This window comes from Triturus cristatus, chromosome 4_2, assembly GCF_964204655.1.
Source record: "Triturus cristatus chromosome 4_2, aTriCri1.1, whole genome shotgun sequence".
Lineage (NCBI taxonomy): Eukaryota > Metazoa > Chordata > Amphibia > Caudata > Salamandridae > Triturus > Triturus cristatus.
Window position 1 is genome coordinate 211,083,183 of NC_140586.1, and position 12,949 is coordinate 211,096,131.

At 48.7% G+C, this 12,949-nt stretch overlaps 1 protein-coding gene across 1 annotated transcript in view; it reads left to right on the forward strand.

The window, feature by feature from the left end:
* The window catches only part of MEI1 (meiotic double-stranded break formation protein 1), a 2,222,673-nt gene that overhangs the window by 1,656,072 nt on the left and 553,652 nt on the right, over positions 1-12,949 (forward strand). The window lies entirely within an intron of this gene.

Below are 12,949 nucleotides of genomic sequence, written 5' to 3' on the forward strand. Positions count from 1 at the left end.
TTTTTAACTGCAGCCTCTGTGCGGACACACCTCTGGCGCACCAAAGTCAAGCATGTCTTCGCCCGACCGCGGCCAGCACCAGGAACCCTGGTCCCCAGACCACCCCGCCCCTACGACCCTAGCACTCTCCACCCACTCAACCCCAGACTCAACAACAACTGCCAGCTCTTGATGCTGAGCAACACCCAAGGCCTGATTTCCTGCTGACACTGCCGTCACACCGTCACCCACCTCCGGACCCAGGCAGCTACTCCCAGCCCGCCGGACGCCACCGCACACAAGCCACTGAGATGCATCCTCCTCAACGTATGCTTCATGCACAGACATGCCGTTGAAGTCTAGGACCTCCTCAACACCCACACGTCTGACGTCGCTTTCCTCACAGAGACCTGAACCAAGGACAGCTCCGCACCCAACATCACAACGGCCATCTCTGACGGATACAAGATCCAGAGAAAAGACTGCCCCAACGCCAAGGAGGAGACCTCGCCATAGTCCACAAAAGCTCCCTCTGACTGACAACCACCAACTCGGACGACGCCTCACCCCCATGGAACACATCCACTTCCAGATCCAGCCCAACCCTAGAATGACACTCCGTGGGAACACTCGCCTACAGACTTCTTGGACCCCACACCCCCTTCATCAACGTCATCACCAACCACATCGCACCCCACGCCCTCGCCTCTATGGACTTTACTACTCAGAGACCTGACCTTCCACATGGGTAACACCAACACCAGCACCCTCCTGGAGAACCTCACCAACATAGGACTGAAGGAACCTCTATCCACCCCCTCTCACACAGAAGGACACACACTCGACCCCATCTTCACCGGCGGAAACAGCATTCGCTTCATCTACACCACGGAACTACTCTGGACAGCCCACCACAGCATTAATTTCTTCTTTACAAAACCCACTGCACACAAACACACGCGCAGCCTCCCACGTAGAAGTTGGAACAAAGTCTCCGAAGTACACCTCACCTCCACTCCTCCCTCAACTACGACAGATGCCAACACAGCAGCAAGCAACCTCCTCCAATGGATCGCCAACTGCGCCACCACTTTCCCCCCCCTCCAGAACACCACGAGACGACACAACAAGAAAGCCAACTGGCACACCACGGATCTCCCAGAGTCCAAGCGCTCCTGTCGACGACTGGAGAAGACGTGGAGAAACAGCAAAACCCCAGAAGCACACTCTACCTACAAAACAGCCATCACAGCACACCACCAACTCATAAAATCAACAAAGAAAAACGTAATCCTCTCCAACACCCACAACTCCAAGGAACTCTTCGACATCATACAGGAATTCGCCAATCCCAACAACGAAACAACCGACGTCCCTCCCTCCCAAGACCTCTGCGACAAACTCAGCTCCTTCTTTCACCTCAAGATCAAGATGCTCTGTGACAACTTCGACAACCAAGACCACGACACCGCCTCAACTACCACCTCCCAACGATGCCACCCAACTGACCCTTCTCACCTGGACCCCTCTCTCCACAGAAGACATCTTGCAGACAATGAAGAGCATCCCCTCCGGTGCGCCTTCTGACCCCTGCCAGCCCCACATCTTCCACAGGGCCGCCACTGCCATTGCACCCGAGCTATGCCAAACTATCAACTGCTCCCTCAAAACTGCGACATTCCCCGACAACTGGAAGAACGTCAGTCAAGCCCCTCCTAAAGAAGCCCTCCGCAGACCTGACAGATCTCAAGAACTTCATGCCCATCTCACTGCTTTCTTTTGCCGCCAAAGTCATCAAAAAGGCCATCAACACCCAGCTAGCACAATTCATCAAAACCAACAGCATCCGAGACACCTCTCAATCCGGATTCCGCAGCAACCACAGCACCGAGACCGCCCTCCTCGTCGCCACTGACAACATCTGAGCCTTCTCTGGACAGGGCCACATGGCAGCCTTCATCATCCTGTACCTATAGGCAGCCTTCGACACCATCTCCCACCGCACACTAGCCACCAGACTCCACTACGCCGGCATCCAAGGAAAAGCCTTAGACTGGAAATGATCTTTCGTCTCAGGCAGGACACAGAGAATAAGGCTCCCGCCCTTCCTCTCAGAACTGACAGATATCAGATGCGGAGTATCATTATGATTATTATTTGCAGCTTGTATAGTGCTTGGTTAATCCATTACTGAGTGTCCCCGCGCTGGATTCAATCAAGGTTGAGCTCATTAAGGGAGGACTGGGCAGAGTATTACTAAGGGGTGAGATTTTTCTTAAACAGCCAAGTTTTAAGATGCTGGAGTACCCCAAGTATCCTCCCTCAGCCCCACACTCTTCAATGTTTACATGGCCACCCCTTGCTACCATCATCTGAAACCACGGGCTCAACCTAGTCTCCCACGCCAATGTTTTTGTCCATGTGTTCTAAAGCCTGTAGTCTAAAACTAGATGGTACGAATAGTTGGGTTTCATTACGGAAACAGGATTATTCATGGAAGATGTGCAATTCTTGATTACCCCTTGATATTCAAGTTGGTCTAAGATCTGCCTAAAGTTTTTCTTTGCGTCATATTTTATTGGGTACTGCCTCTGTGGAGTTAGAGTCGTTTTTACTGGGATTTCATGGTGAGGTGACTAAGCATCCCACCCTTCATGATTACGGTATAATGCAGGAGCTAGTTCTACCGCCCACTCCTGCGAGTATGAATGTTTTAGTGATTCTGGAACAAGGTTGGAGAAGGCTGGTAATATTACTGTTTCTCCTTTTGAGGAAGTCCATAATGAACTCAGGTGGCCAATCTTTTTCAGCCAAAAGGATATCCTATCCATAGGTCAGGTTCTCTCAAAAGAGACCTTTCACTTTCCTTGGTTTGACCTCCTCCATCTGGAGTGTTATTTCATGTAACTGATGTGGGACACTTACCCTTCTATCAAGTGTTTCCACCATAATATGTTCATTCAACGCTGCAGTCACCAGAAATTCCATCAGGTTCTGGCGAGCTATTGTTACTTCTGCTGCGCTGTCTAGCATCGTCACAGCCCATTCCCCGTTCAGAAGTTGAGTCCTCAGTAGCCTGGGCATTTCTTATTTTAAGGCCAGCTACCTTCTTCATTTTAAATGTAGGTTTTGATTTTGGTTTATCTTCTTGTTTGATAATATAGTCTGAAGTGTGATGTGTGTCACTTGGCTTGGCTCGCTCTTCTGATCTGCGTTCTGACTGTTCTTCCCTCTCCGCATTTTTGGATGAACCCTGAAAGGAACGAGAGGAACGTGTATCAGTGTCTTGATACCTGTCAGTTTTCTAAATATTGTCACAGTTTCTAAGGTTATATTTCCTGTCAGAGGGCTCCTGCTGAGGAGACCCTCCCCGTGTTTTTGATGCATTATGCTTGTTAGGTCTCGTGCCTAGCGATGCAGTGCGTAGCACTGTTCGCGCAGCGAGAGACCTTTTGTCCAGGGTTTGAAAACGGAGCCTGGAATAGCACACGCTCATGCGCGTGCTTTTACTTTTGGCTTCCGCGATTGGCCTTTGCATGCGTGTTTTTCATAAAGACGGCACGCAATAGGCCAAAGGCGGGCGCATTGCTCCGCCCATGGCCTATTGGTGTCTATTACGTGCACCAAAGGCCACGTGGTTTCAATTATCCTGCCCAGACATGCACGCGATAATCGAAACCACATGTTTCACTGTGGCGCGCGCACCACTCGCAGGCGTGTTTTTTTTTTTTTACAGTAGCGATCGCTTTAGCGATCGCTTTCACTGCCGCTTGTTGTTATAAGTAAGGAGTGTTCACGAGTCCGCGTTGGTTTGCACAATATCCATGCATCTTTGAACACTTGACGGGAACTATTGTGTGGTGAAATACATGACGTCAAACTGAATATTAATTATTCTCTGTTGTCAGGGGCTGGGTGTGTTGCCAGGCAATGGCTGTGTGGTGTGTCATGGGGCCTAGTGTAGGGAGAAGAAAAGACGACCGACCCCCCCCCCCCCAAGCCCCCGGTAGCTGTTTTAGCTGTGAAATAAGCCCCGTCCATGCCTCACGCTAAGGGGCACCCAGAGGTAAACATCTTGCTGGACTGGGCATAGTGCCGCACATGTAGTAGCGCCGCACATGTACTACAAGCCACTGGTTCTCACCAGCTAGAGGCCCACAACAGGTCGACACTCATACACGTGGGAGCCTAGATCAGGAAATTAAGCAGGACAGAACGGACAACATGCCCTTCCCGCCTGGCAGTAGTGCTTTGTGAACGTCGATACTAATGCCCACATAGCAGACTGGCAGACGTCCAAGACTGCCATCTAGCTAGCCAGGCCCTGCACCAAACACCCTAAGGAAAACCAAGCCCTCCCGCACACTCCCTAAGGCCAGGCCCTGCGGCAAACACCTCACTGCACACAGCCTTCAGCGTGGGGTTGGCCATGCCCCTTGAGCTGCCAACAGATGCCATCCCCCACACATTCTCCCTTTTTAAATGTTTTTTGTAGTTCCATGAGTCTCCCACACTACTCCTGCAGCAGCCTCGTGAGACCACTGGCTAGGGGATCAGGGTATTCCAAACCTGCCCTCTTATATCCCTTGTTCTTTTTTTTCTCAGGACTCGGGTACCTGTAATGGAGGCCACAACATTTTTCTTCATGTTGTGGCCACCATTAACTAAGCAGTTGTCAAGAAGGAAGCCCTGGCCATCAAATTGGCAATCAAATCCATCCAATAATATTTAGAGGGGCGCGAATTTCGTCTGTACACAGACCATGCACCCCTATTGTCCCATAACAAAAGTAACAATGATCGCATAATGTGATGGTTTCTGTCTCTGCAACCCTTTCTTTTTCGCACCTATCATCGCAAGGCAACAGAGCAGACCAGTGCATATTTCCTGTCCCGGTACCGGCAGGACTTATTTCTTCCTGGTAAGAAAATATGGGAGAGCGATGTGGAGAAACTCTATTTTCAACACCCCCCTTGTCCCCACCACTTACTTCTGGGATGTGCTGGGAGCCGATCCTACAAAGACAGGAAACGCCAACAAAACTGGAAGAAAACTGAGGAAACAGACTACCAGGCAGAGGTTTTGCTGGGACAGAGAGAAATGCCACAAGTAGTGATTAAGGACCTTTTTGGTACAGGGCGGCAGAGTTATGACCCTTAAAGAATGGCTGGCTGAAGGGAAAGGCGCGCAGCAGAATCCTGAAGAGACACCAGTGACGATGGAAGAGTGAAAGGAATATCTGAAAGGATGCTGAAGGATGAGATGACCCGAAGTATTGGGAACTTGTGGAGGCCATTAAGGAAGAGTCGGAAGCTCCGATGAGCTATGCCGAAAACCTCGAGGAATTCCAGGAGAGTGTTTGGCGCCGTCGGAGGGCACCTGCTTGCAGTGGCAGCTCCTCCGTGGAGGAGAGTTGCCCCACTCAACTGGCCCAGGAGGAAAGATTCAATGATAATAACTCATTGTTATTATAATTTTATTTTTCCCCTTGCTCAGCTGGGAGAGGGGCGGGCCTGTTCTACTCTGCCCTGCTGTGCCACAGAGCAGGGCAGGGTAAGAGTGGTTTGCCCACTCCAAGTGCGCAGGATGCTTTGGCCGGCCGTCTCCAGCCTGTCAAACCGTCATACGCACTTTGCATGTTCTCCCTGCATGCAGAACATGCCCAGCCTCCCATTCTCTGGCTGCGCGCCCCACGGCGCTCAGACCAATCACAACAGTGCATTGCAGCGTTGTGATTGGCTATCGGGAGGCTGGGAGCCGGGTGTTACCTGCTCTGGAAGCGAGCGAAGAGGGCGAGGAGGCTCCGGTGGCGACAGCAGACAGGTAAGTGTTTATTTTTTTCTAAGTTCTCCTCCCTGGACCCGCGACATGCCCCCCTACCCCGTTAAATACCAGCCACCACAGCCTGCTTGCTGGGCCAGCCACAACTTAGGAGAGTTATGTAAGCATGGTGAGTGAACCAGGGACGAAGGGGTGCTAATACAATCACAGGGAACCAATAGGGTTTGTAAAAAGGGGAAGGGGGGTGGGGTAATTGCAAATGTGTCTGACTTATTGTCGGATCACTGATATTGGACACGGGTGTGCACTATACTGTGCTGACTTGCTGTTTTTACCTATATTGCTTGTAAGGGCCTGTGGTTTTCTTTACACCAAGGAAGGGATCTCTGTATAAATACTCTTGGATACTCCCCTCTAAAACTACCCCGTTACTGGGCACGTGGGTTGTGACTCGGGAAATGGAAACTTTCAACAATTCCAAACTTGGGACAAGACTAAACCTGATATATAAGTAAAAAGAACCCCCGCTGTAATGGAGTTTAGTTAGTCACGCACAGGTGTGTTAGTGAAGGGAACAAGACCAATTTGTATTAATCAGATCATAGTACTTACTGCCCTTTTACCTGTTTTTCTGAGGTTACTGGCGGTGAAGAACTATAAAGACGGAGAGAAAACTTGCATCATCAAAGCCATCCTCTCTCATCAGCCTGGAAAAAGCACCCTCGATACCCTCAACCATTGTTAATTCATTACTGTGATAATAAAGTAACAAGTTTTGCAAATCAGCATCGCCTCCACAACCATATATTCGCCCATCCCTCCTCCATGACCCCCAAAGATCAGAATCTCACTATGCAGGGCCACCTTAAGATCTTGAAAACCAGGACACGAGATGGGGGTACACACGGGTGGAGGGTGTCCACCCACTTTTTTCACAGGGTGAACTACGTCCACCCTGCCCCACTGAATAATGCGCTGAACTCGTCCCGGTGTAGTTTCCAAACACCGGGACACTTTCAGCAGCACCAGCACGTTTTCTGCTTTCCATCTGCAACAAGCAACAACGTGCAGGCAGGTACGGGATGGGGCTTTCTTATTTAAGATTCCTGCTGGGCCCATAAGAAAGGCCGAATTTAAGGGGTCGTCAGGCCTCCTTTTGTTCAAGTCTCTTGGCTGGGAGCAGTCAGGAGCCTCACACCTGATGCAAATGAAGCGTATGAGAAACTTAGGCTCACACCTTATTAGCACTTCACACATACTTAAGCGAGGCAGCTTTTCCATTTGTTCAGTCTCTGATTAGGAGATATGCATGCACTGTAAGAATATCAGATGTGTTGGTCTTTCCCAGTATTTACACAAAGCAAATTGCATTTATTTAGTGCTTACTTTCCCTAGAGGAGGCGTTGAAATAATTTAAGTACCACTATTTTTTCTTGTATAGCTCTACTATTCCAATGCAGGGTGTCAGAGCGTTTTACATCAACACATGCATTTTACATGTACAATAAATTATGTAAGTTTTTAAACAAATGTACAAAAAAACTGGGGGATTGCAAGGTGTAGAAGTCGCATATCATCTTCCATAGCTCACAGGTACACGGGGGAACCCACACAGCAACAGGCCCCATACCCACTCCAGAGCTTTGCCGCTTGCTGCTGCCTGGCACTAAACTGTGACGTAGCACCCAAAACAAGTATCTGTATTACGTAAATGCATGCAGAGAATACACCGAATGTCCGCGGGGTTGCCTCTGTACTCTCCCTTTTTACCGTTGGCAGGCTGGCCCAGACGAGAGATGTAGTACACGACCACTATGTTCCGCAAATGGACGGAACACTCCCTCACTGAGATAGAGTCCTTCTTCGAGGACAGACAACTACGTCCGTTCCAACAACTGGTGGAAGACTATGATCTTCCCCCCGGCCAATTTCTACTCCACAGACAGATCATAGAAAGCTACCGCTCAATACATGACTTGACCGAGGGAGAACCAGCAACACATCCAGTCCTTCACACAATCATGCACATGGGGGCGGGCCGACATCTGGTCACATGGCTTTATAAGGCCATACGGGAGCTTCTAAACAAACCACTGGATACACTACGGCTAACATGGGAGGAAGAGCTGGGGCGCCACCTGCACGACAAGGAATGGGAACAGGCACTCGAATATCCTAAGAAAGTCTCCCGTAATGCGAGCTTCAAAAACATACAATTTTACATCTTACACAGAGCGTATCAAACGCCAGCGCACCTTCAGCGATTTTATCCGTCCACACAGTTTCTTTGCCCCAGATGTCAAACACCAGACGCGGACTTCCACCATATGTTCTGGGTCTGTCCCACAACAGAACCATACTGGCACACTATCCACGAGACTCTCAGGGAACTCACGGGTCTCCCTAACATGAACACATGGGAGGCCTTGAGCACCAGGTATATTCCGAAGAAACGGAAAGTACCAATGTGCTTTGCTTCACTGGCAACACTACTGGCAAAAAGAGGCATAGCTATGCACTGGCGAGCCCCCGGGGGACCACCGATAGCTGCCTGGGTGGGAGTGGTGAACAAATGGGCAGCAGTGGAGGTGGCAACACTCAGGGAGGAGGAAGTAAAAGGGATACAAAAGCACCCCATATCCATGGAGTGGACCCTACTGCTCCACCAATTCAAACACCAAACAACCCCAACACAAATCCCGGTAAACTCACCGCCACAGTCCTAGACCGACAACATAGCAGCTCCCACAGAACAGCAAGTGCGCACTGAGGCACGACAAAGGGATCACTCGCATACTAGCTCCCACAGATAGGCGGAAGTGGCCGGGCAGATCCCAACCTGTCGACTTTACACGTAAGCGTAAGTGGAACACGCGAAGGCCTTGTTACCTTGTCTGACACATACACCTCAGAATTTTTGAACACTACCCCAGTTCGAATCCCCAGTTAGAAATTAAACATTATAACCAGTAGTTCACACAATGGCAACCCACGGGAAGGAGATGTATCATTATGTGAAAGGACATGCACAGTTGGGTGATCCCGCGCATGGCAGCGACCATACTATGTATTAGATGATGCTAAAACCTGAGTTGCGACCGTGTTCCCGCGAATCGGTAACACACGAAACAGCACCAATGTACATGTGATACCATGCAATGTGTTTTCCATAAGAAAATGTTAATAAAAATACTTGGCAAAAAAAAAAAAATCATCTTCCATGGCTCACTGTGCTATTATCCTCTTAATGCGCTCAAACATACACATGATAGACCTGCAAACATATATGTGAAGGCTTTAGATCTGATGTCCCTTCTTGTGATGCCACTTCCTGTAAAGTCGTGGCTTAGGATGCCACTTTCTTTGATGTCAATTCCTGTGATGTCATGTGCGCCGTGATGTCATGTGCGGTAATGTTGCGCGTGGTGATGTTGCTCACTGTGATGTCTTGCGCCGTGGTGTCACTTGCACACTACCTAACTAAGTTAGTCCCCCCACTTCTTTTTTTAGGACTTGTGCCTTGTTGAAAACAGATCCAGAAAGTCCAGTATATGTGTCCGGTGAGTATCCTGAGGGTTGACATTAAGGGCTACATACAAAGACTTTCAGAATATACTCTCTGGTTCGGCGGAAGCAGAGATCCAGCTAGATAGGACCCACAGAGGAGGCCTAGCGGTGGGCACGGCGAGCAGCCCACCTTTTGACTTGTGTACATCACGTTCACCAGAAAGAAGTCATTATGGAGGCAGCACTTGCTTGTCCTCTTTGAAGGAACCTCGAACTGGCTGTTCCAGGGCTTGTCTCCCATCACATTCCAGAACCGGAGGCAACTTAAACCTGCCACCACCTTCCTGCAGAGTAGGGATGTGAAATACCGATGGGCTCACTCTTTTTGACTGCTCTTCACTTGGAATGGAGAATCACACGCAATCCGCGCCCTAGGAGAGTCCACATTAGTGCTGTGGCATCCCCTACGAGATCACAACTTGAGAAGGACAATCGCTAGGTGAGATGGAGCACCGTGCCTTCTACAAAGTCCTCGTTATAAACCTGTCAGGGCAGAAATTCTGCATGAGACAAAGGCGTTTCTAGACAAACTGCAGACTAAAGATGCAGAGGACTTGGCCTGAACCAGCCCAGTGCCTCAGTGAGAGTATTATAACGTTGTTCTCCAAAAATCACAGCTATGCGTGGTGAGTGAATAAGATGGTTTATTGGAGATATGGGTAAAACAACTCTCCAAGGGAAAAGCCTGAGCTTACTGACGTTTGCTGGAATCTGGGCTACTACGAGGTTCTAGACCCAGATTCCACACAGCATCATTGGCCAGGATACAACACATCCCCTATCGTTAACACATTAACAATGTAGATAACATTCACAAAAATTGCCTAATGAATTTACAGGTACAGCAGAAAACAAGATTTTCAAAAGCAACAAATCTCCATGTGTAAAGTAAAATCCAAAACAATAACATATATACAATGTCACTTATAAATAATAACAATCAGAAAACACTGAGTTCACACGGAGATGTGTAAATTCATGACCGTAACTTGTCAAACTATGACATGTCATAGTCTTTGCACCAAGCTGGTTTCATTTTCAACCATGTTCCTAGTCCCTTATTTGACACATCGCTGCTTTGCTGTTTATACGCAACATCTCTTCGTTCAGAAAAATTGTCAGCACCATTACGCTCTTTAGGCCATAAATATTTAGGTACTCTAACAACCTTGCTCATGCTCCACACATTTCCATCAGACAACTCTACTACCTGGTGTCCCACTCTGACAATTTTCATGGGAACGGAAAACCTGGATTCTCCTGATTTAATTAATCTTCCCTTCTTCACGCGAACCTATTCACCAATATCAAATTGAAGTATTGGACCCTTATGCCTCTGAGAAAACTCTTGTTTATCATTTGATAACCATCAATGATCAAACTTTGCTACTTTGGTACCACTTGCCACTGTAGAACTATCTACTCTATTTCTCATTTCCATCATCCATATCTGGTTTAAATTACACACAGCCTTCCTTCCCTTCATTTTCTCAAGCGGAGATATATGTCCCACTGTTCTGGGTGTGACTCTATAATTCCATAGTAAGTCTTTGAGTACCTAAGAACACTTTTTCCCACTAGCTAAAGCCAACTGTATACCTTCCTTCAAAACCCTTATCCACAATTCCATTGCTTTGTGGATAATACACTGGCGTTCGTAAATGACTAATGCCGTGTTTATCTAAATAATCTTTCATCTCAGTTGACCTTAACTGTACACCATTGTCAGTAACTAAGCATTTGGGAAAACCTTCCTTTTCAAACACTTCATTTAAGAATGAAAATTTGCCTAGCCTTCGTGCTGGTAAGTTTCAATTCTATTAAGGACTCGGAGGCGAGGATTATGCTTTATTTTTTACAGCAGCAACTCAATAAAACATCCACAACTACATTTCCCATGAACACCTGGGAAAACAAAAGTCTCAACAGGAGTCCTTCCTCTCTGTCGGCACCCCGACCGGTCACCATAATCCATCTACGCTGTTTCCTCTTCCTCTTTCTTCGCGCAAAGCACATCCTGTCGGATATCATGCATCCTGTTTGGTACCATCATTTTCTGCAAAAGAGGCAGTGTCAGAGGCAGAACCGAAAATCCAATGAACTTATCATAAGGAAATGTCAATTGTGCAACATCATAAACAACGCAAGACTAAACTGAGAAATAACCCCCCTAAATGGATTACTTCCAGTCATACGGGGAGGGTCCACTTCTCCAAAGTCAAAGGGAGGGATAATCCTTGCCTCCAAGTCCTTAATAGAATTGAAACTTACCAGCACGAAGGCTTGGCAAATTTTCATTCTATGGCAGGACCGGAGGCTTCGGATTATGCTAGTTCAATGCTTGTCGACAACTAACCTTGCTACCTCCAGCACCGGCTTGAAATAAAACCTCTTAAAGGTGGAATCTGAGGACCAATCGGCCACGCGCATCAGATCCTCCAATCCCGCTCCTAGGGCAAAAGCTTTAGAGGCCATCGCACCTTTCGCTGAATGAGCACCAAACTGTTTGGTATCGATCCCCGCCTCCTGCATCACCCAACGCACCCATCTGGCGATGGTCGGGGATGAGACTGCCTTGTACGGCTTGCGTAGTGCAATGAGCAGTTGTCTTTCACCCGGAGGGCGAGAGTCGTTAGTTATCTCTTCATAGGCATGGAGGCACTGTACTACACACAGTTTAGGGGAGTCTGGAAAAGCTGGGTACAAAATAACCCTTGTGTTAGACTTAGTTCTTCTACTTACAGTGAAAGATACCCCTTCTGGTGAAAAGACTCTGGCAGAAATTTCCAAGGCTCTTACGTCAGAGACACGCCTGCAGGAGACCAGACACAACAACATTGCCAACTTGGCTGTCACCTCCTTACGAGAGAGAAACCTATTCGGTTGCCAAGACAGAAAAATGTTCAAAACCCTATTTACGTCTCAGAGGATGGAGTATCGGGGTTCCGGGGAAAGCGAAAGGCGAATCCCCCTGAGGAGGCGACACACCAAGGGATGCTCGCCGACAGGGGAACCCTGTACCACCATGTGACCGGCAGAAATCGCGGAACGGAAGGTGTTAATCGACCGATAGGCCAAACCATCCTCTGCTAAACTCGCCAAGAAATTAAGGTCATGGACTACATCCGCCCCCACGGGATTAACACCCCGTCGTACACACCAACGACGCCATCGGTGCCAGGCTGATCTATACCTCCTGGTCGTGCTATCTGCCCACGCCTTGTAGAGCAAGTCATCAGCCTTTCCTGAAAGGCCTGGGAGCGTCCAGCGACGCCAGAGACCCTCCAGGCCATCAATCGTAGAGTCCCTTCTTGGACCAGTCGATGGTGAACCAGGTCTGAATTGAGTAGAATGTGAGGAGAGTGGGGGAGTAGGATTGGAAAATCCCAAGAAAGTTCCAGTAGAACCGGAAACCAAACTTGAGACCTCCACCATGGCGTGATCAAGACCACCTCCGTCTGCTGGCGTCGCAGCAGCGCTGACACTCGCGTGATCATGGAAAACGGTTTGAATGCATATCCCTGTTCCCCCTGCCAGCCCTGGAGGAAAGCATCCATTGCTTCCGCCAGAGGATCCGGGCGCCAGCGGAAAAATCTCGGTAACTGATGATCTAGTCTTGACG